Source organism: Mustela nivalis, assembly GCF_964662115.1.
Source record: "Mustela nivalis genome assembly, chromosome: 4".
In the NCBI taxonomy this organism is placed as follows: domain Eukaryota; kingdom Metazoa; phylum Chordata; class Mammalia; order Carnivora; family Mustelidae; genus Mustela; species Mustela nivalis.
In genome coordinates, this window is record NC_139023.1 from 99334520 (window position 1) to 99358152 (window position 23633).

A 23633-nucleotide genomic window follows, 5' to 3' on the forward strand; every position below is an offset into this window, starting at 1 on the left:
TTATTTACTTAAAGTAGGCTTTGAACCCAGCATTGAACCCAGCATGGGACTTGAACTCATGACCCTGAGATCAAGACCTGAGCTGAAATCAAGAGTCAGATGTTTAACTGACTGAGCCACCTGGGCACCCCTCAGTTAATCTTAAAAAAACAAAAACAAAACAAAACAAAAAAACAAAAAAAACCTTTTGAGGCTAATAAAACAAACACAAGTGAGGCCAGAATACCAACATTTGCATTTTACTGTAAGAGTAAACAAGTCCTTTAATTCAGCTGTCGTTATTTTCCAAGATAATCAAACAATGTAGCAAAATTTAAGGAAGAGTTTTAGTTCTTGGGAAATATTTTATCAGGATTATATAAAATAGTTAGGGAGAGGCCCAAATGAGAGTGTATAATCTCTCAGATAAATTTATATCCGAGATATAGTAACCACAGTGATCTTCTAGAAATCCTTTGACTTCTCAAGCCAAACCAGGAGACACATTTCAAAACATTGCAGTAATTTACTGTATACTACATTTTGTCTGGACATTTCTAAGCTTTTCCCAAATTAGTGACATTCTTGTTTCTATAGAAACTAATGCACTTTAAAAGGAAACTTAATGGCCAAAATGAACAAGATGAGAAATCTGTATAACGTAAGTTAATCATATGAGGGAGGAGATTGTCAGAGAGTTTTCCCTTCATTTAAATAAGACTGGAGGTGGGTGGGAGACAAACCCTAAGAGACTCTTAAATTCAGGAAACAAACTAAGGGTTGCTGGTGGGTTAGGGTGGGGATAGGGATGGGGTGGCTGGGTGATGGACATTGGAGAGGGTGTGTGCTGTGGTGAGTGCTGTGAATTTTGTAAGACCGAGGATTCAGAGACCTGTACCCCTGAAGCAAATAATACATTATATGTTGATTAAAAAAATGGATTTAAAAAAATTTTATTGTTATTACTTTTTTTAGAAAAAGGGGGTTTGAGTGGGTGGGGGTGGATGGAAGAGGGAGAGGGAGAGACAGAATCTTATGCAGGCTCCACACCTAGTTCAGGGCCCCATGCAGGACTCAATGCCATGACCCTGAGATCATGACCTGAGCTGAAATCAAGGGTCAGATGCTTAGTCGACGGAGCCACCCACGTACCCCCACTAAATAACTTTTGATTGAAGAAAAATATCTTTAAAGAGTGGCTCATGAATAGTTTGTCATACAATGAAGGCAATGAATTACTTTCCCCTTGAGTTTTAAGCATCAGATCATGCTGGAAAGTAGGTAGGATCCAGTGAAACGGAAAAGATGATTCCTTAATCAAATAGTGATATGCAACTAACTATGTGATATAACTTCTTATGGCTGCTTAAAGGCAAATAAAACATTTATTTAAACTCAGAGGTTAGGGACGCCTGGGTGGCTCAGTTGGTTGGACGACTGCCTTCGGCTCAGGTCATGATCCTGGAGTCCCGGGATCGAGTCCCGCATCGGGCTCCCAGCTCCGTGGGGAGTCTGCTTCTCTCTCTGACCTTCTCCTCATTCATGCTCTCTCTCACTGTCTCTCTCTCAAGTAAATAAATAAAATCTTTAAAAAAAAAAAAACACTCAGAGGTTAAGTGCTGATGTTACATTACAGGATGTGATCGATGTTATCTGAAAAAATCCTGTAACATTGCAGCCAACTATTCAGCAAGGTCAATGAAGTGATTTAACTTTTTCTTTAAAGACAGTTTTTTTTTTGGTAAAAACTATTTAAAAAACTATTTAAACACATACCTATACACATACATACCTATGAAAAATGTGGATAAAGAAGATACAGAGAATCTAAAATACCAATAGAGATTGTTGTGGCATTTCCATAGCTTAAGGGAATTTTAGTGCAATGCAGGTGTGTATGACACAGGGTGGGCCAGGAACAGACAAGGAATGGGCATGAGTGCAGAACTGTGTCACCTACTGTCTCTGATCTGTCATATATGGGCACTCCTCCTTGAAGTAGTATTTCCTGGGAATGAATCTGCATTCCAGAGTCTTCACCCACGAGACTTCTTAGTTGAATGGGGCTGAGGGAGTGATACTCCACAGCATACAAGGACACTAGATTCATGTAGGCAGAGCAATTTGACCTGAAAGATCTTCGTTATGTTTTTGCCTAGAGCCAGTCCTTCAGGGTGGGGCGCATACTGCTAGGTGAACACGGATTTTGCACAAGTAAATTCACATGTGCGTCTTGGTTGACTGACTTGGTAGGAACAACAACCTCACACCAATTTAAATAGAAAGGGAGCAAAAGAAATATAGTAAGGAGGAAAAGATGGAAGAAAAATTTTATATCTTCTCAAGATACTAGCCCTACCACACTTTTACAAAAATATACTTCATATTCTGAAGGTAGTGGAGATGGACTAATCAAATCAGTCAGGTTAGGCTAGACTAGGCTGTGTTAACAAATGAACCCCCAAATGTCAGGGGCTCACCAGAGTGAAAGTTTGTTTATCACACCAAGTCCAGTGCCATTTGGCAGGGACTCGCCTCTTTTGAGAGAATCAGGAATCCAGGATCCTGCCACTTCGTGATTCTTTTCTCTCCACACATGACTTCCAAGGTTGCTGGGTAAGAGAGAGAGGGAAAAGGCACTCTGGCTTTTAAGTGCCTCTCCCTGGACGTGATATGTTATTTCTGTTCACAGTCGTATTCCCCCATTGCACTCTTCAGAGAACCAGGGAGATGGAGAAGAGCACATGAATATTCAGCAAACATTAACTGAATTAGCCACAGAGATGAAAGGAAAGGACAGAAAATGGGTGAGTAAAGGAAAGGATAAATAAGTGAGTGATACTACTGAGGGATACTAAAGAGATAATAGAACAGGAAGCCAAAACCCAGCCTCTCTTCCATGGCATTAATGGGTTACCTGGAGTTGACTTTAATCTTACTTTGTAAACAATGCTTTTTTCTATTCCACCCCCACCCACCGCCTTAACTACAAAGTAATGGGACAACTTTTTGAATAAAAGGATCATATGTATAACTTGACTCTCATCCCTTCCCCCCATACAATTTTAACATGCTTATATAGTTTGTCTTTTTTAAAAAATGTCTTTCTTTTTTTCTTTCTTCCTTTTTTTTCAAAAAAATTTTTTTCTTTTTTTAATTTCATTTTTTATTAACATGTAATGTATTGGGGTGCCTGGGTGGCTCAGTGGGTTAAGCCTCTGCCTTTGGCTCAGGTCATGATCTCAGGGTCCTGGGATCGAGCCCCGCATCAGGCTCTCTGTTCAGTGGGGAACCTGCTTCCCCCTCTCTGCCTGCCTCTCTGCCTATTTGTGATCTGTCAAATAGATAAATAAAATCTTAAAAAAAAAAACAAAAAACATGTAATGTATTATTAGCCCCAGGGATACAGGTCTGTGAATCATAAGGCTTACACACTTCACAGAACTCACCATAGCACATACCCTACCCAATGTCCATAACCCAACCACCCTCTCCCTACCCCCTTTCCCCAGAAACCCTCAGTTTGTTTTGTGAGATTAAGAGTCTATTATGATTTGTCTCCCTCCTGATATCCCATCTTGTTTCATTTTTTCCTTTCTTATCCCCCAAACCCCCCATGTTGTTGCCTCTCAAATTCCTCCTATCAGGGAGCATGTGATAATTGTCTTTCTCTGATTGACTTATTTAGCTCAGCATAATACCCTCTAGTTCCAGCTAAATCATTGCAAATGGCAAGATTCCGTTTCTTTTGATAGTTGCATAGTATTCCATTGTATATATATATATACCACATCTTCTTTATCCATCATCTGTTGATGGACATCTAGGTTCTTTCCATAGTTTGGCTATTGTGGACATTGCTGCCATAAACATTCAGGTACACATGCCCCTTTGGATCACTATTTTTGTATCTTTAGGGTTAATACCCAGTAGTGTGATTGCTGGGTCATAGGGTAGTTCTATTTTCAACTTTTTGAGGAACCTCCATGCTGTTTTCCAGAGTGGTTGCACCAGCTTGCATTCCCACTAACAGTGTAGGATGGTTCCCCTTTATCTGCATCCCCGCCAGCATCCATCATTTCCTGACTTATTAATTTTAGCCATTCTGACTGATGTGAGGTGGTATCTCATTGTGGTTTTGATTTGTATTTCCCTGATGCCGAGTGATGTGGAGCACTTTTTCATGTGTCTGTTGGCCATCGAGATTTTTTTTTTTTTTTTTTTCAGAAATGTCTGTTCATGTCCTCTGCCCATTTCTTGGTTGGATTATTTGTTCTTTGGGTGTTGAGTTTGATAAGTTCTTTATAGATTGTGGATACTAGCCCTTTATCTCATATGTTGTTTGCAAATATCTTTTTCCATTCTGTCTGTTGTCTTCTGGTTTTGTTGACTGTTTCCTTTGCTCTGCAAAAGCTTATGATCTTGATGAAATCCCAATAGTTCTTTTTTGCCCTTGCTTCCCTTGCCTTTGGCAATGTTTCTAGGAAGAAGTTGCTGTGGCTGAAGTCGAAGAGATTGCTGCCTGTGTTCTTCTCAAGGATGTTGATGGATTCCTTTCTCACACTGAGGTCCTTCATCCATTTGAGTCTATTTTCATGTGTGGTGTAAGGAAATGATCCAGTTTCATTTTTCTGCATGTGGCTGTCCAATTTTCCCAACACCATTTGTTGAAGAGACTGTCCTCTTTTCCATTGGACATTCTTTCCTGCTTTGTCAAAGATTAGTTGACCATAGAGTTGAGGGTCTATTTCTGGGCTCTCTATTCTGTTCCATTGATCTATGTGTCTGTTTTTGTGCCAATACCATACTGTCTTGATGATGACAGCTTTGTAATAGACCTTGAAGTCTCTTCCTTTCTTTTTAATTTATTCCTTCCTTCCTTCTTTTCTTCCTTTCTTCCTTCTTAAAGATCCCCTCAAATGGTCCCTTGCAGACAGAATTCTTTATTCTCCCCATTGGGAATGCACTGCTCCTCTCCCCATAGGTGTTTAGGGGGTCCAGACAGCAGGAGGCTGAGGTGTGTGGAGGTCCAAGTGTGTAAAGGCCATGAGAAGCCCATGCCAGGGAAGCATGGAACTACTGAATGCTGTTAATAACTCATACACATGGAAATAACCATCCACTAATTGTAAAGGTAGAAACTGGAGCCTTTTCAGAGGACCATGGAGAAGAAAGAGTAAGACTCAAGTAAGCTTGGAAGATCCAAGATGACCAAGACTGAGATAGAGCTTGACAGAGATATTGAAGGCTCTTCTGAATCCCAGTGAATGAGAGACTTGTGGGCAATTTCAGAAGGGAGAATCAAGGTCCATGAGGTTTCTAGAAGAAGGGTTTTCTCTAAAGCTAAGTGGACTGATGTATCGTCCAGATAGAATATGCCCTTATTTTTCCCGGAGATAAAATATACCCTTTGGATGAAAGACTAAAAATCTTAAGAATAAAGACAGGATAGTGAATACAAAAGACTAGGGCTTTAGGTGGGGTGGGGGAGTGACAATTGGGAGAAAGAAACAGGGAGAGCGAGAAGCTGTTTAATGTTTGTTGAGTGGAACCAAATGCTTTAAACCTCTGCCAAGCTAATTGAGTAATGTTAGGCTTTGTGCTTGTAACTCACCTAATCTCTGTGTCACCTGTACTTTGAGATTCCCTCACCTTGTTGTGTAAACAGTTTGTACACCTGGCTGATGGTGTGTTTCTAGTTCAGTGGCTGCATCATGGAAGGGACATGATTATGAGAGAGGAGACTAGGGGACGGTAAAGAACTCCAGGGAGCCTTCTGCTTCAAGAAAACAGTTCTGACTCCCCCCAAGTGATGTTAAGAGAACTATTCAGAGAAACAATAAAGAGAGCCCAAAAGGTCATACTTTCTGCTTGGGGGTTCTTTCAGAAGTATTCACCTCAACCACTCTTCCTGTTGAGACACACCCTGCTCTGAGGAAATGGTCTGCTCCTGATTTGGCTTCACAGAACTGGCTTGTCGGAGCTGCTAGGGGGAATCACTGATAGTGCCTACATTATCCCAAAGCACAGGGAGAAAGACTGTGCTGGTCCTTGCTACCACCATGAGAGTTTGGGTGGGCTTTATACACTTTAAACTTCCCTAATGCTATCAAGAGAAAGCAGCCAACTGGACTGTCTTTCCACAAGAATTCCAGTCTCCATCAAGAATCTGAGCAAAAGGAGAGATGAAGCAAATATATCAATTTGAATTTAGTAAGGTGGGTTGAAGCCCCGTGGAAGTGGCCAGTGAGAGTAGGTGGGGGAACTTTGGCCCTTGGGAACTGACAAGTAAGTAAAGCCAAAAAGCTCATGATTAGAAACCCCAGTTCTTAGAAATCAAATGCTCTAAATCCACCTTGTAACATTGTAGAGAAGCATTCCTTATAAACTTGAGATAATTACAAAAATATGATTAGTAGCTCACTAGCACTGAATTTACAGCATATGTAACCCAATAATTGAGAAAACTGAGGGCTGAGAAAGTAGTGATTTGCTCAAGATCATGCCATTATTAAAAAGACAGCATGTAACATAATAAAAATTTTAAAAATAAAAATGAATAAATAAATACAAAGGTAGCACAGTGTGCTAAGATATGTAAATTATCATTTAATATGTTGCTATAGGACCCTTATCCTTCAAAAAGTTTGGGCTGCCTTTCAATCCAAAGGCAGCATCCTACTGAAAACAAATAATCCCTCTTCCAAAATAAGGAACACAAATAGAACCTATCAAATGCAAATAAAATAGCAACAACTACAAACATATCATCACAAAATAAAACCAAAAGATTCCTCAAGCCCTGAGTATAATTTTAGGAAAAGAGGCATTATGACATAGACATTGGCCAAAACTTGTAAGAGGGAGAGATTTGCTTCTTCACACTTCGAAGCCATCTGAAGCTTAGACATATTAACATTGTTTCCTTATCTAGTGTCTACTCAGCCAGGGACACTGTGTTAGGTTAAACCTAGAACGGAGACCCCCAAAAGAAGGATGGGACCTCCTTCCCTCCCTTTAATGTGTCCTCGCCATGTGCTAGGTTCTTGATATTCATTATCTTACTCAATCTTTGTAACATCTACTAGACATCTACTAGACAGCTGAAGTTGATGAAACTCAGAAACATTAAATAGCTATCAGTTCACCTAGCTAGCATTGGGCCTAGATCACGTTCTCTTCACTATATGACTTTCCAAGTCTTGGCTCTTCTCCCAGCTACCCAGTCTAGGACACACATGGGGCTCAACTCAGCTGTGGAGTCCTCAGGTCACCTACATAGGTTAAAACTTATGGCTCACCTATGAGAATCATTCTCTACCTTGTGGTGGTTTCTTTCTACTGATAAGACCAAAGGAGGGTCAGTCACTGTGGATCCTGAAGCTCTGTGATAGATCTGCTCAGAGAAATGATCCCATTTATTTGAAAATAGCATCTGGCCTCATGAAGCATTTAGCCCAGAATGTTTGGCCACTAACTAGCACCATAGCCCCAGCTCCCATCACAACCAGACTACCAGCCACCCCATAGCTCTCTTGTGGGCCTCTTTTTTTTTTTTTTTTTTTTTTAAAGATTTTATTTATTTATTTTACAGAGAGAGATCACAAGTAGGCAGAGAGGCAGGCAGAGAGAGAGAGAGGAGGAAGCAGGCTCCTGCTGAGCAGAGAGCCCGATGCGGGACTCGATCCCAGGACCCTGAGATCATGACCTGAGCCGAAGGCAGCGGCTTAATCCACTGAGCCACCCAGGTGCCCCTCTTGTGGGCCTCTTTGCCTCTTGGGTACTGACTCTGTTCCTAAACAGTACTAGCCCAGCAGCAGAATCAGGTGAGGGAGGCAGCACACATATGGAGAGAGAGGTCCAGCTTGCTGTGAGAGAATCCCCCTGTTCAGTAAGTCCTCCTCTCTGACTGACTGGCAGAAAGAGACAGTATAGGCAGCAGTTAAGGTCTCAGGGATTTGAGTCACCTGCTTGTTTTGACCACCTCCTCATTAGTCACACATACTCACGGCTTGTGGGGAGGAGGATATGGCCTGCCGTACAGGACTACGGGAGAGTTGCCCTTAGGGAGCAGAGTGAACCGGAGGGGCGGTGGAAGGCAGGCTTTGTGAGATGCCCCGATTCCCATGGGAGGATGTTATTGGCTTGTTTGAATAATTTTGCAGGCTGGAAAGGTGGTAAAACCCATTAGGTTGAGGACTAGGTGGGGTGCAGCTAGCCAGATGGGAAGACTTTCTACCAGGTCAGGAGCTGGGACATATCTGGTGGGAGCAGGGGATATTATATTTAGGCCTTTGGGACCCTTGAGAGGCTCAAATACACTAAGGCAACTCTTGAAATTTTAGGCCTTACAAAGCATTGCCCAAGATCTGGAGTTTGTACTCTACCATGTGCTGGCTGCGCCCCCCAGCTAGTTATTTTCAAGCTTATTCTTCCCTGAAAAATACTGCATGATACTTATCCGCCTAGGCCTACCGTTGAGAGTGAGTAGGAAGAGCTTCGCAGAGTGCCCGGCTCATAAGTACTGAGTCGATGCTCGGTATTGTCGTCATCATAACCAGAAATAGTCACAAGAATGGATGGTCTCCTCCAAGTCTGTTCATGGTTAAACAGGTCTTTAAGCAAGGTCTTATTTCTAGGTTTGGGATCATTGAATGACCTCATGTGAAATACAGACATTACTGTCTTCACATCGCTGCCTTGACTTTACTTGGGAGCAAGGGCTTTGTAGCATCCTGAGGCAGACGGAAGGGGGTCACTAAGTGGCTTAAAAGGTTGAGGGGAAGAAACAGCTCCAGCCAAGGTCTTTCTGTTAAGCTGAAGATTTAGACTATTTATAAGTTCTTTCTTTTTACTGTCTTAAAAAAAAATTTATTTTGATCAGAAATGGAAACAAAGGGATTAAGGGAATCAGAAGAGTGATTTGTAATGGTCTCCAGACTGCACTCCTGTTTCCATTTGTCGAGAGCAAAAGCTGCTGAATCGAACTGCGTGGAAGGACTTTATTAGCTGTAGCCTTCCTCCTGCAGCCTGGGATTAGAGGAATACTTTAACCTTGATGCATTCATTTTAGGATCACAAAGCCCTTCGCCCATCGGTCTATTTTCCCCTTTTCATATTTTCCTGATCCTGGCAGAAGCTCTTAAAATTATCAGACAATGGTTCTATATATATACATCTATATCTACATCTACATCTACATCTACATCTACATCTACATCTACATCTACATCTACATCTACATATATATGTATTTCTCTCTCTCTCTCTGTCCCTCCTCCTCATCTTTCCCCATATGTATTCACCAGTTGTTACTGGTGAAGACGATGAAAAACAAACCCTCGAGGATGGGAGTCTGATAAGATTTTTTACACATATTCTAGAAGGCTGTAGAAGAGTAGAATATTGCCCTCGATGAAGAGCCAATGCATCTAGAGCTGATTTCCAAACAGGAATTTGTTGAAATGTCCAGGGAAAGCACGAAAGAATACGTAAGAAAAAGATCTAGTGCACTTAGCCATCAACTCATCTGCAAGGAACAAAGGAAACCCGGAAGCTGTGAGTCAGGAAAATACGCAGGAGACATTGCATCCAAATGGTGATTGTGACAAAAGTATACACTCTGATTTTAAGCATCCATTTGAAATTGGCGTGTGGTGGGTGCCACTGACGTGCGTGAATTTCCGAGGTTGTTAACCTGAGATCTTTACTCAGTTCAATGTTAATTGTAGCACTCGACGAGCATCTCAAAGACAGAACTTTGTTGTTTGATAGGTGGAGAAATCTATCCGCTGTACCCCAATTTATTATAATTATGGAGTTTTCCTTTACTTTTTTCTTTATCCAGCAACATTTTTGGCTTGTTTTAGATTAAATTGTAGGTCTCATTAATTATGGCATTTAGTTGTCAGCTTGTAATTGGTATCTGGTGCTTCTAACCTGTAGAGCTCTTGGTGTCGCTGTTTCAAGGGGGGCTGATGAATTTGCCCCAGGTAAACTGAAGTGGAAAGTACCGACTTTCTCAAACAACTTCAGTTACTTCTCGTAGCTTCCACAGTCTCAGATTGTTCCAGCTTAGGGGGCGAGCGTGGTGAAAGGGAAGTAGTACATCTGATTCTCTCCCTATCGGAGGGATCGAGATAGGGGCTCCACATTACTAACAGGGCTCTGTGCCAAAATGTAATCAAATAGGAAACTGGGTGCCAATGGTAATTTTTTGAAATGTGCTTTTATGACATCCTCCTCAAAGATGAAAGCAGAGTTCCCTAAAACAAACAAACAGCAGCAGACTCGGGCTAAAGCTCTGATAGGAAATTTATTTATGTTTCACCAAAACCGACTTGAAAGTAATTGTACATGATTTGAAACTTTTAATTGTTCTTGTTGTTTCTCTCTGCAAATAAGGAAATCCTGGCTTTCTGTAGACAACTCTAGATCCTGGCTATTGGTTTCTTTTCAAGGTTCTGCCACACTAATTGCTTTCTGTTTGATTCTGTGCCCTTCTGAAATTGAAGGTTGCCTCAAGGCAGGAGAAAAGCTGCGGTGGGGACTTGTGGGTTCGGGGACTGGGGTAACCCACAGCTGTGGCTGGAAGCCAGTCTCATTATCCCAGGGCTCGGTGGGGCCAGCCAGGGGGGGCCCGTTTTCCTGCTTCAGATCTGAGCCTCGGACTAGAAGGGTTGGAATCTCAAAGCTTTCCCATTGCATTATTTACCATTTCTGACTGATAGCAGCACCACTTTCTTCTAGGAACCGAACACTCATCATTATGGTTTTGTTTTAATGTGGTATTTGGCATTGAATTTCACTGTTCTTCAACTACGGTTTTACGAACTGGGACTCTATTAAGGGATATGTGTTTCCCAGGAACTAGACACTTCTCTTCAGAACCATATGACTTTATTGCTTGTACACCAACATCTTCCTGATACCACTTTTTGATTGCTTCCTTTACATCTGTCTCAACTGTGGTGGTGAAAATTGAGGTGACTTTACTGGTGTCTGAGAACATGGATGTGTTCTGTGAAGTCAGAAACCATTTCGTCACTTGTGTGACTCAACGGTTTTCTAAGTGGGATTTCAAAAGCATCGGTTTCAAGTATCATTCAATAAATTGCTTGGTGATTTAGAAAGGTGGACTCTGCGGGGTGGGGGGGCATTAGGCATCTTGGTTGAATGATCACTGTACAGGAAGTGGCAGTCACCAGGGAAGGCTGTGAGACAGAACTCCCTGGGTTCGAATCCCAGTTCTGTCACTCGCCAAAGACAATGATAATTGTGTCATTTCTCTGTGCTTCTCGTGTGTCACTTAGAGGTTGTCATGGGACCTGACATGCTAACATGGGCCTAAGGCTTGAAACAGTGCTGGGCTCCGGATGATAGCTTAATAAATGCCAACTGCCATCATTTTCCTAGAATGTGCTGGTGCTCTTAAAATTGTGCCTGTTGAATCTAAGTTGGCCTTTTCTTGCACACTCTGGGCCATCACTGGGACTTAAGTGATCACAGAGTGACACCCTCATCGGCCCCTAGAAGGTCTCACATTCTACCTTCCATTCGGCATTGCTGGGGCCTCAACCCATTAGCTGGTATCTTCCTCCTCCTCCTCACCATCTGGTTATCACTTGGTGGGCCAGCCAGGTTATTCTTTTAGTTCTCTCTGTTTTCTCCCTCCCTTTGTTTCTCCCTCAAAATCTCCAAGATTTTGAGATCTTAGAGCTGATTCCTGGTCCCAGGGCCACAAGACTCCCATCTCCAGTTTGTTGCTGAATGAAGATGTGTGAACACACAGGTCCTCTGACCTCTCTGTAAGCTCACGCTGCACTAGACTTTCTAGTTGGATGACTGGTTTTCATTTTAAAAGAAAGAAGACATACATATGGAAGGAGCCAGATCTGAGATCAGGAAGCCTGCCTTCTCTGACTCTGACCCTTGTAAACTTGGGGAACAGCACTTGCTCATCAGTCTTCATCTGTAAAAAGGGAGAAAGGGATGCCCCCCTGTCCCCTTAGCAGGGCAGCTAGGGTATGGGTATCCAACGAGCTAATGCAGGAGAGAGCGCTTTGTAAGAAAGACCAAGGGGACACTTATAAAAGCAAGGCTTTGTGGTTAAAACATACTGGTCATGAACCTTAGCTCGGCCATGTATCATTTATGCCCCCTTGGTCAGTACATCTCATAAATGGGAATAAGCTTATCATCTTACTGAACCTGTTTGAAGATTTAATGGAATGGTAGACAGGGGCACCTGGATGGCTCAGCTGGTTCAGCATCTGCCTCACCTGCATGGCTCAGCTGGTTCAGCATCTGCCTTCGGCTCAGGTCATGATCCCAGAGTCCTGGGATTGGGCCCCTTGTCGGGCTTCCCGCTCAGTGGGGAGCCTGCTTTCCCCTCTCCCTCTGCCTGCCTCTCGTCTCTCCAGCTCTCTGTCAGAAAAATAAATAAAATCTTAAAAGAAAAAAAAAAATAAAAGAAATGGTAGATAAAGAACCTGACACAGGGGAGACTCTCAAGAAATGGTAGCTATTATCAAATCATTAAAAGACTTTACAGTAACAGTGGATCGTGATCTGCTTTGTATCTAATGGGCTATGAGACCCGTCCTGTCCATTGCTGTCCCCATCTTAGTAGGATTCCCTGTCTGGGTTCTTGGTAGATCTTCAACTCAGAGAACCAAGGCACAGGCAGAACTAGAGATGCACGAGGCCTTTGTGTTGAGCTGAACCGAGTAAGCTCATAAGGGTGTGTTCACCCTTACCAAATGACTTGCTAGAAGCCTTAACCGTAGAATTTACAAAGGAAAAGAAATGGCTGTTCTGAAAATCTATTCTGGACCTCTTCGGGTTGTTTTCAAAATGATGAGTTCTTCCACTTATATCCAGATGAAAAACCTAACAAATGCTGTGTATGAGGAGATAAAGTCCAAGTCACAGACCAGGAGGGAATCTGCCCCTCCAGATGGCCTTGGGCCAGCAGGTCCTCCTTGTCCACAGCGTGTGCTTCTGTGTGTAAAAGCCTTTAAGGGCCACGTGGGGGCTACCGAAAAGGCCTCCGGGACAAGAGAGCACAGGGGCCGAGGCTTGTTGGGAGAGTGGAAACTCCATGCGCACACATTTCCCCACACAGGAAAGCACGCAGGGCCCCCCTTGGGCCTCACTCCAATTTTATTTCTCCATTTCTGGGGAAGGAGAGGGATTGAAAAATTAAGCTGATGCCTAGCCGTACACATAAAATTCAGAAAGTCCTCATTAGAAAGTAAAACCGCAGGGTGGGAGTGATCCAAATAAATTGTATTGTCATAAAGCAATTAAGGGAAAATCAGGCAATCATAAGGTGATAAAAGCCTATTAGTTAAAGGGCCTGAAAAACACAGCGGGTTGTAAAAAATTAAATTCTCACACACAGACAAAATGCAAATACGTGCAATTGTCTCTCGATGGCAAAGAGTCAGATTACTGATGTGTGTGAAGAGTTAAAATAAAAGCCTTGGAAAATGTGAGGCGCAATTTGATTTCTTGTCTGTGCTCAGACTTGAGGATTTCTGTCTCCTAAATTCCTTTCTTTCCTTCACAGCAAGGCTTACAAAACAGTTTTGTTCTTTGAAAATAAGATACATCCTTTACAGTGAAATGTAAGAACATGAATGAATTCTACCCTTTTTCATTCACGGAGACCATTCTGGAATTACCGTCTTTAGATGTCCAAAGAATCTTACTCGAATGCTGTTATTAAAAATGAAGAAACTGAGGCCTGAGGAGGTTAAAGCCAAGTTTGCACTGTCTAGTGGGTAAGTGGATGGGAGCGGGTCTGATTCTAGAAACCAGACCACTTCTCTTTTTCTCCCAACTCAGAGCTCTTGCCATGAGTGTCTACCTTGCTTTCCTGCTATGATATTAGCGCTTGAAACAGATGTTGGCAAGCTTTTTCTATCATGGGACAGATAGTAAATATTTTCGGCTTTGTGGGCCCTAGGGTCTTTCTTGCAATGACTCAACTCTGCTGTTAGAACGCAAAAGCAGCCATCGGTGATGTTTAAACCCACAAGCTTGCCAGCCTTCTAGTGAGCTTATTTATAGAAACAGGCCTTGAGCCAGATTTGGCCTACAGGTAGTAGTTTGCTGATCCCTGGTCTACATCACTTGTTCAGTAATCATGAAGGAGACCTTAAAAGAACCTAAGCCCACATTTTTAGATATTACAGGGATGTTTCTAATGGAAACATTTACCAGTTCCCTTGGTCATGTGTGTATTTTTTCTAACTTTTGTTAAGTTCTCTGAGGTCATTCTCAATGAGGCCAGTCCTTGGTTTACTACAAGGGGCAGAAGCTCCAATCTGTGCTTAATCTTCACCCTTTCTTCCCATTTCAATAGCAGGCGTTTGCACAATGCAGACCGGTGCAGTGCACAATGACCTTGCAGGTGACCCCGGACACCCCTATCTCTTTGCCCACTGTGGCCCATCTGAGCTTTACGGCAGGGATCTAAGTACTTTCCTGCAATTGGATGAACAACTGTCCTAATGCTTTAAGTAATGTCTTTTTGGCGCTGCTTAGAAATGCTACATTGATCATGGCTGAGCTTTCCAGGTGCATGTGAGTGTGATTCTGGATTTCTACTACTGTTTCATTCATGTATTTGTCTGTTTCTCCATGAATGTTTGCAGTATTGTGCTAGTATTCTCTAGCACGATAAAAGTCTTTATCTGGATTTTCTTTTATGTCTTTTAACAAACATGTATAGTTTTTTGATATGTCTTGTACATTTTCAGAATGGCTTTTACATAAGCGACATTTTGATGAAATTTAGCATGGTGAATGGAAAACGAGTGGGGGAAGCCTGTGTCACAAAAGTGGAAAAGACTGAGCTTGAAGCAATTGGGAATGAAGAGCCTGAGGGAATGTTCTGTCATTTCTCTACCTTTATAGTACCGGAAGTGACCGACTGACCGGTGTTTACCCAAACAAGCAGACCGAGTAGACAAGGCCAGGAAGAAGGAGACAAAGAGCTAGGCGATTTTACGAAGGACGGGGACCCAGTCCTGGAGCAAGATGGGCTCCGCCCCGTTTGGTGAGGTCCCAGCGGCACACTCATGAGGAAGGATCAGAAGCTGCCCCTGAGGGCAAGGACTTTGGGGATGCCGGAGCATGTGGCATGAGCTTTGAGGTTTTAGTTGGATTAAATTGATTCTTCTATATTTCCCTTATTTCTCTCTCCTTCCAGATCTCCATTCTGGCTAACTGGTCCCAATTCTTACCTTGCATCTGCATTGGATCGTCCCAGCCTGCCTTATTTTAGTGACTTGCTTCTCCTTCTTGTACTCAGTTCTGTGCCTGTCTTCACTGGAACTGATTTTTTGGTGTGAAGTGCATTTGCTACCCTGATTCTTGTCTCTTTGACTTCTGTTACCCTGCTATCAGGATGATCTCCATTTGTGCCATCATACCTTCTGGCTTTCCATTCCTGGGCAGGCCCCCTGCTGCTCCAGCAGCAATTTATTTCCTGGGAACCTCTGTCCTTTGGACCCTGCTGGCCTCCTTGGCGAGATGAAGTTTAACCCAGCCTCTCAATTTTCTGCATGACCCATTATTGTTCTGGTTCATACTGGTAGATAACTTAAGTTATCTGTGTGTGAGGGTGTTTCTACAATAATTATTTAATAAGAGATATCAAATGCATGACCCAAAGTACGATCACTTCTAACTAGCCTTCCTGTTAGTTTTATCAAATTCAGTGTGGAATGAAGCGCACTGGTATTACTGAGGAGATTTACCTAAGCCAGGTAGATCTGTACAATGTATGGAGTCGCTCTCCTGGAGAGCGTACTGGGCAGATCAGGTGAACACTGTCCCCCAGACGAAGCTGTATGCTGCCTGAATGGGTTATTGTTGGTTTTGCTACTCTCAGGACCAGTGAACACAACATTTGATGTATATTCTCACACATACACATTCCAATTGTATGAACTGGGATGTATCTATACCAGGACATGGTGAATAGTAACAGTGATAGCACTGAAAGAACTCTAGCTTGTATGTAGGCCCTGAACCCAACCTATGGTAGAAGTCTCAACCACGGTCTCAGAATTTGTTTGGCAAGTTTTTAAAAGATACAGATACTCGGGTTCCAGACCAATGGAAACAGAATTCCTGAGAGTGGATCTCAGGCTCGGGTATTTTAAAAAATTTTTTCAGCTGATTTTAATACGCAGCCAAGGTTGAAAACTACTGTTTTAGCAGGACTTTTAGACATAACAGCTGTCCTGCTACACAGCCTGTTGTCACCAGCCCCCTCTCTCTTAACCCTGCAGAAAACCTATGGGGTTTTCTGTGGTTTAGGTCACACTATCTAACTCAGTGTTCAAAACATGGGGCTCTTTTGGTCCTTTCTCTGTTGAGTTGATTGTCCAAACCCAGAAAGTGATGTATCAGAGAGAATTATTTATAATTTTTAAAAGGGCCACATCAATGTCAGGACTGCATGGTTTTGTCTCCATAGGGAAAAGGCTGCAGTATCTTTGAAGAGTCTGGTAGGAATTTCAACTGAATGAAAAGTTCATTGAGTATCAGTGGAATGGAAGCAAGTCCACTGTGGACTGCTGTTGTTGAAACAACCCTAGATCAGCCCATCTTTTCAGATGGAAATAAGACATACTGTAGCTAGTCTAAGCAAAAAATTAATTTACTAAAAGATAGGTTGCAGGTAGTAGGAGTGCCCAAACCCTGCCATGGGATTGCTTCTGGGAAGCCTCAGAGGGCCAGTCAAGTTGGTGTGTCCTGGGGATCTGGAACTGGCCCCCTAATAGTTCTGTTAGCATCTCTGCCCACACCCCACGGATGCTTCACCACCAACTCTGATCAGTGATGTCCTTCTTCAAGGTGCTCTTTCTGAATGGAAATCTTAACAAGATTATGCCCAGCTACAAGCATTGCTGGGAAACTGAGTAAATTTTCAATACCAGGGAAGCAAAACAGATATTAGAGGAAATTCCTAAAATACAGGAAGGATGTTTAACAAGATACAGAATGGCCTCAAAGAATGACAAATACTTCCCCCTACCCCTTTCCTTTCTTCTTACCAGAGGGACCCTTATATGCAACCACTCCTAAAAAAACAAAACTAAACAAAAAAAAACTAACAGGAAAAGACCTGATGGCCATCATCTGTGTATCTATGTGAATTAGACACTGACATTTTCTCTCCCTAGAAACGTGAACTTTTTCTCCTTGCTAAGAACGAAGTGGAAGAAAAGCTTTATTCTCTGCTAAAGGCATTCTTGTCATCATGGTGTTGGTGGAGGAAGGGTTGTAAATGGAGTAAAGAAGACAAGAAGCACCCCCCCATCTACCAAAAAAAGTCAACCCTAGAAGACTTTTCTGTCACCCTACATACTTTCATGGACACCCAAGTATCCTGAAGTCCAGAGTTGGGGACATCACAATTAAGAAAGTTTACTGAGTACTCGAAGCCAATCTCGAAAGAGCTACCTTAGCTACATCATTACTAATAGAAAATTAAAGCTATGAGGAAATGCTGGTAAGAGAATACTGAGAACATGAAAACATTTCAAAAATAGAATAGATTTTATGGAGAAGACAATACTCTTTCTATCAGAGACAGCAGGGAGGACTTTTTTTTTTTAATCTTAGAATAACAGGGTTTTTTTTTCTTTAGACCAAAGGCACAGTTGCACACAATGGTGCCCTCAGGACACTCCGTGATTCCCCTGGCATTTCAATATATACAGTTCTCATCTAACACAGATGGCTTCCAGAAGGATTTGCCTAGAGGCAATCTAATGACCCAAATAATCTCTTCAAGTCTCTTGCAGGTTTTGATGCTGTGAAAAAGCTTTTCTCTAGTTCTCCTGTGGAAACCAAATGAGTGCCTTCAAATGCACTGATGAAGTTTGTATAATAGATCAACTAAAGCCTCTGGGTGGTAAGTGGAAGAAGTAAGTAGGTCCACACCGGAGAACCTCCTTGAGCGAACCTAGCCTCACCTTCTCTTCATGGCATGTGCAGTCTGCGTCCGTCAGATCCCATGTCCTCTTACCCAGGGTGGCCCTACCCTTCATGGAAAGAAGTAGAAAGTCTGAAGCAAGAACTTCAAAGACAAAGGGGATTGTATTTTCAAATTATGATTTCATTAAACAGCAGCCCAGCATGAAAGGTCATCAGTAAAGAACAAACAAGGGTTCCAGAAAGGCTGAGGAAGGAGTACCTTCCGATGGGGCACCTGGGTGACTCAGTCAGTTAAGCATCTGCCTTCAGCTCAGGTCATGATCCCGGGGTCCTGGGGTCAAGTCCCACATCAGGCTCTCTGATCAACAAGGCATCTGCTTCTCCCTCTGCCTCTGCCTGTCACTCCCTCCAGCTTGTGCTCTCTCTCTCTGTCAAATAAATAAATACAACCTTAAAAAGAAAAAAAAGAGTGCCTTCTGAAGAAAGCACAGCATAATTAAATGTATACTTGGCTGCTGATGGTTCCTATTCAAGTCTGTGCACACAGGAGGGAGCAGTTTTCTATAGCAAGCATTTGGCGGGTGTTGGTCCTGTTTCCCTGAAGGAAAGAAGTTGCCTGTGGGAATACTTCCCATATTATCAAGCTCTATAAAGATGGTGCCATTTCTTCATCTTCTAAGTCCTATTCTGTCCTTTGCTTTGGAAGCCTATAGCAGACAACAAAGGATGGCCCCAGTGTGAGGGCCTAAGCCAACATTTGAAAGGATGTGTTTCTTTCCACCCACATTATGGAGAAAGGAATAAATGGAAACAAAAAAAAAATCTTGATATGAACATCTGGTAGTACATACATAGCATTTATGTATCTACCAGGTACTGTAAATACATGGCCTCAATTTTACCTTCATAAAATGCTTATGAAGTACCTGTTGTCGAGGAAAATGAGGTTCAGAGATGGGAGGGAATTTGTCCAGAAGGAAACACCGGATTCGCCCATCGTGCTTCCACTTAGCTATACCATAACCTCTGGCAGGCTTTGCTGCCGTCTGCAGCTGTGGAGCGCGGTCAGGGACAGGTCAGCGGTCAGCGCCCTGCCACATCCTCTCGCCCTTACCACTTGAGTGCACACTGCTCAGCTTCCCAGTTGGCTGTTCTTGGCTTGAATACTCTCTCTGGCTGACCTTGGAGCTTAGTTTGCTCCTTCTGCTGATCCAAAGCCCCCATGCACAGATGTGCCACTTTCACCTCCCCACCCCAACCCAGCAGGCGGTCGCAGCCCATGGCTGAGGGGAACTGGGCTATAAATACCCCAGCTTTCTCTTCCTTCAGTGGGACCCCTCTAAGGCGTGTATTCTCTACCTGCTCTGAGTTTCTCAGCAAGAGTCATCTTTAGTTATCCTCAGTGGGAACTTGCCTGATAACAAAGGAGGGCTCTTTCCTTCACTTTCTCACTTCCTCACACTCTTGCCAGTGTTGGCTCTTCAAAGTAACCATTGGCCCTTGGATTCTGGTCTTAGGATCAGCTTCTGGAGGAACTCAAGTTAAGACAGTTGTATGCGTGCCTTGCTACTCATAAATGGGGCTTGGGGCTTGGGATGATGTGTTCTTTTTTTGTTTGTTTGTTTTTAAGATTTTATTTATTTATATGAGAGGGAGCACAAGCGAAGGAGATAACACAGAGGGAGAGGATGAAGCAGGCTACCCAGTGAGCAGGGAGCCCAATGCGGGGCTCGATCCCAGGACCCTAAGATCATAACGCAAGTTGAAGGTAGACACCTAACCGACTGAGTCACCCCGGTGCTCCTACGGTCATGTTTTGATGGCAAGAATGGCTCCAACTCTCCAGTCCCCTCTGTACACATACCCTTCGGGATGTGAATTTACAGCTCCTCTCGTGAATTGATGAGGTGTATTTCTCTATGCCTTGCACCCACGCTGGCCTTGCACCCATGCCCCGAGCCCATGCAGAGAAAGCCCCTTACAGGCCGAAGCCATGGGACTACAAGCCAGCCCTTAGCTGGCTCACCGACTGCAAACACCTGAGCGAATCCGGCCCCTCTCAGCCACATGACCCAGATCAGCAAAACCACCTAGCGGACCCTGGGGCAGACTCAGGGGCAAAAACACATACACCCCCCTGCTCTTTCTGCTCAGCACTCTTGTGGCAATAGATTACTGAGGCTGTCCCTGAAGCCCTTCTGATTTCTGTTCTTTCAGCTTCCTTCCCTTCGTGCTACCGTTTTTGTCCATATTCGTTTTCTCGCTTCTCCTCTGCTAGTGTCTGTGAATATATTCATATTTCTGGCGGATCCCTGAGCAAGCCGGGAGTGCTCAGCCATGTATAGTGAACTCTGTCATTCATTTCACGGTAACGACGAATTCCAGGTGATCTTCTAGACCTTTCTTTCTCTCTCTCCACTAATTACAGGTGGAGAAGCTGGGCTATGTTTATGTAACATGATTGTGATATGAGGCATCAACTGACAAGGAGGTGGAGGGCTGCGGGAGGGGTAGAGGCCCTCAGAAGACAGAGTGGGAAAGGAAGTTCTCTCCACAAAGATGTTTAAAAAACAAGAAAGAGATATGGGAACACAGGATAAGGCCTTCATGTTTTCATTCTGAAAGTAGCGAGTTGTGAGAGGTGCTGAAGATAAAAAGATGTGTAAGAATGTGGTTTCTGACCTTGAAAAACCAAGGTTTTAATGGGGGACTCTGTTAGAAAAGACAGAAATTCAGTAATTTTCTGGAGGCTCGAGAGAGGATCCAGTAAAAGTGTGTTTCCCAGGTAAGGGACGAGGTTTGGACAAGTGAGAGAGGCTGGTGGCTTCCCAGAAGTCAGTGTAAAGGAGATGAAAGCCAGAGGCCCAGGCAGAGTGGTGTCAGGCCCAAGGGGAGGAGGAAAGGTTTGACAGAGAGCAAGTTCAGGGTGATTCCCTACCACGACCAAGCTTCACAGTGTGCAATGAATTCCTGAGACTCCAGCAGGCAGACGGTGGGCAAGTGTGTCCCGAGGGCTCTCCTGCTTGATGGGGAGGAGAAATAAAGCTCTGTGCTTGCTGTGGGAAGTAGGTTTTATAGTCACTCAGTGGTTCACAGATTTACATGTAGTCTACCTACTTAATAGCAATCAATGTGTCATTTGGCATTTGTGTTAATTAAACTTTTTAATAAAACTTTGGGTTAAGAGTGCTTATCTCATATTTCAGACATTCCCAGGCGTGCTTAGAAAGGGGCTTGGAGTAGGAAAAATATGCCATTTGGCAATAATCCATGAAACTAATTACCATAAAGAAGTCGTGAAAATTTGCACAGAAGGGCTTGCTACAAATGGCTGAATCAATTCAGAAGATAATTTACCTTAGTTTTGCCAGATTCTCAATATACCTGGTCCCTCACCTCCCCATATGGAATCTTGCAAGAGATTCAATCACTTTGCCTTCCCAAGATTTGAAGAAACTGAACTTGTCCCTTAAAACCTGACTTCCTTTTGGGACCCCATGAAAGTACAATGAAGTATTTTATTGAAGCTCCCCAACATGAAGTATTTTATTGAAGCTCAAAATTCAGGACGAGCTGTCTGTGACATTTTCTTTTTTTTTTTTTTTTTTAAAGATTTTTATTTATTTATTTGACAGAGAGAGATCACAAGTAGGCAGAGAGGCAGGCAGAGAGAGAGAGGAGGAAGCAGGCTCTCTGCTGAGCAGAGAGCCCGATACGAGACTCGATCCCAGGACCCTGAGATCATGACCTGAGCCGAAGGCAGCGGCTTAACCCACTGAGCCACCCAGGCGCCCCTCTGTGACATTTTCTGAAACAAAAAAAGAAGAGTGCTGTATTGGCCAGTCATGGATAAGCTCCTTAAGGGTAAGGATTTTACCAGTTAAGTTTGCCTTGACTGCATTTCCAGTGCCTGATGTATTTACTTAATAAAACAATAAAGGATTATATACCATTTCACACCCAAGAATAACAAAGCCGATGAAAACCAAAAATGAATACTGGGGGAAAAAAAAAAAAAAGAATGCCACTTCTCTAGGGAAATGAAGAAACAATAAATTCATTTCTCAATAGATGGACCACAGGTGCTTATGCAAAAACTATGTCTATGTGGCCCAGGTATAAAAAGGTCTTAGAACAGGCCAGGATAAATGTCCCTGGTCTCATAATTTGAAAGTCTCTGGGCCGCTTCCTGGACCTGTTGTTTGAACCACGTCCTGCCTTTCTGCCCATATTCAGAAGAACTACATGCGACCCATGCTGGTGATGGGAGAGAGAGTCCCCGCTCTCTCAGCTTGGCTTGAGCCCAGCAGGTTCTGAATAACAGAGGACTGGTAGGTGGTCATTGAGAAAGAAAGCACTGGTCACAGTTCATAAAAAAGATGATGGGTCACAGCTTTCTCTTTCTTGTGGTCTTCGGTCTTGGGTCTTTGACTCCATAAATACCTGGTCTTAAAGTACTAACATTATTTTTGTTGTTGTTCTTCAGATTTAGTTTGGTTCTAGGTGTCCATGAAAGGTCTGGGACCTGCTGCTTTGCAAGTGACATTTGGATTAGCATTAGGGAGGGCCACCCAAGTACTAAGTCTGTGACTCCATTCCCTTGTAAAGTCTCAGGCAGTAGCCATGCACTGACAATTTGGGTAAATGATTTCTGTTACTGAAAGGGTTTAAGTATAAATTTCTGAGTTTCTTCTATGGAAGAGAAAGGTCTACCTCTGGTATTTGATAAATGTCAAAGCACTTGGCTTACTTTTAAGTTTGTTCTCATGGGCTTCCTTGGAGACCAGTAAGAAATGCTTGAGTGGAAAATCAGGGAAGGGACTGGGACACTCGTGGTACTCATTACCATGGGAGTAGAATTCATGCTTTGCTAGGGTTAAGGACCAGAATCCATGGTCATCAGCAAATTTGACCCCAAGCTGGCAGCCTACAGAAGTGTTTTGTTTGGCCTGCCTGGTATGTAGATGTTTTTAAAATTTATCTTGTAACATTTAAAAACAGGGAGAGTTCTTATAGATTCTTGGAATTCTAGCTTCTCCTGAAAATCAGTTAACTATGTTGGTGCTGTATCCCTTCAGGCATATCACTCCCGGAGCCTGGAGTGAGGTAGCCCCTCCCTCCTCCTCCCCCCATTGACACAGAGTGTGTGTGTTTTCAGCTCACCACATTGTCCAGACTGCTTTTCACTCATCGTGTTGCCTCTGCGTGCTTGGGAGTCTTGGACGTCCGTCTGTCTCAGGACCCTTATTCACTGGCTTGACACCGTGAGAAACGCACTCTAATCAATATGAACCTCTCTGGTTTTTTTTAGAAATCAGAGCTCATCCTCACTCTTCAGCTCCGGTCTTCCTGCTGTGGCTCATGTTTTCTTCTCTCTACTGATTTGTGTCTCCATGGTCTGCTGATACCCTAGTTCATTTGAGTCAAATGTTTAGGCTCTCACAGTCTATATTTTTTAATAGATTCTATGTAGTTGGGGGAGGAACAAGGAAAGGAAATGGCCCCTACACAGGAGTTAATAGCTCATTTGACAAAGTGGAGAAACAGCTTGTGTACATGGAGTAATAAATAGATCAGGATGAATGTTGTCTCCCAGGTATGGAACCCTGCTCCCTTGCAGAGAGGTTCACCTTGTCGGGCACTGGCCAGCTGGTTCTGCCTATGTGGAGAGAACAACGGAGAGCCTTTTCAAC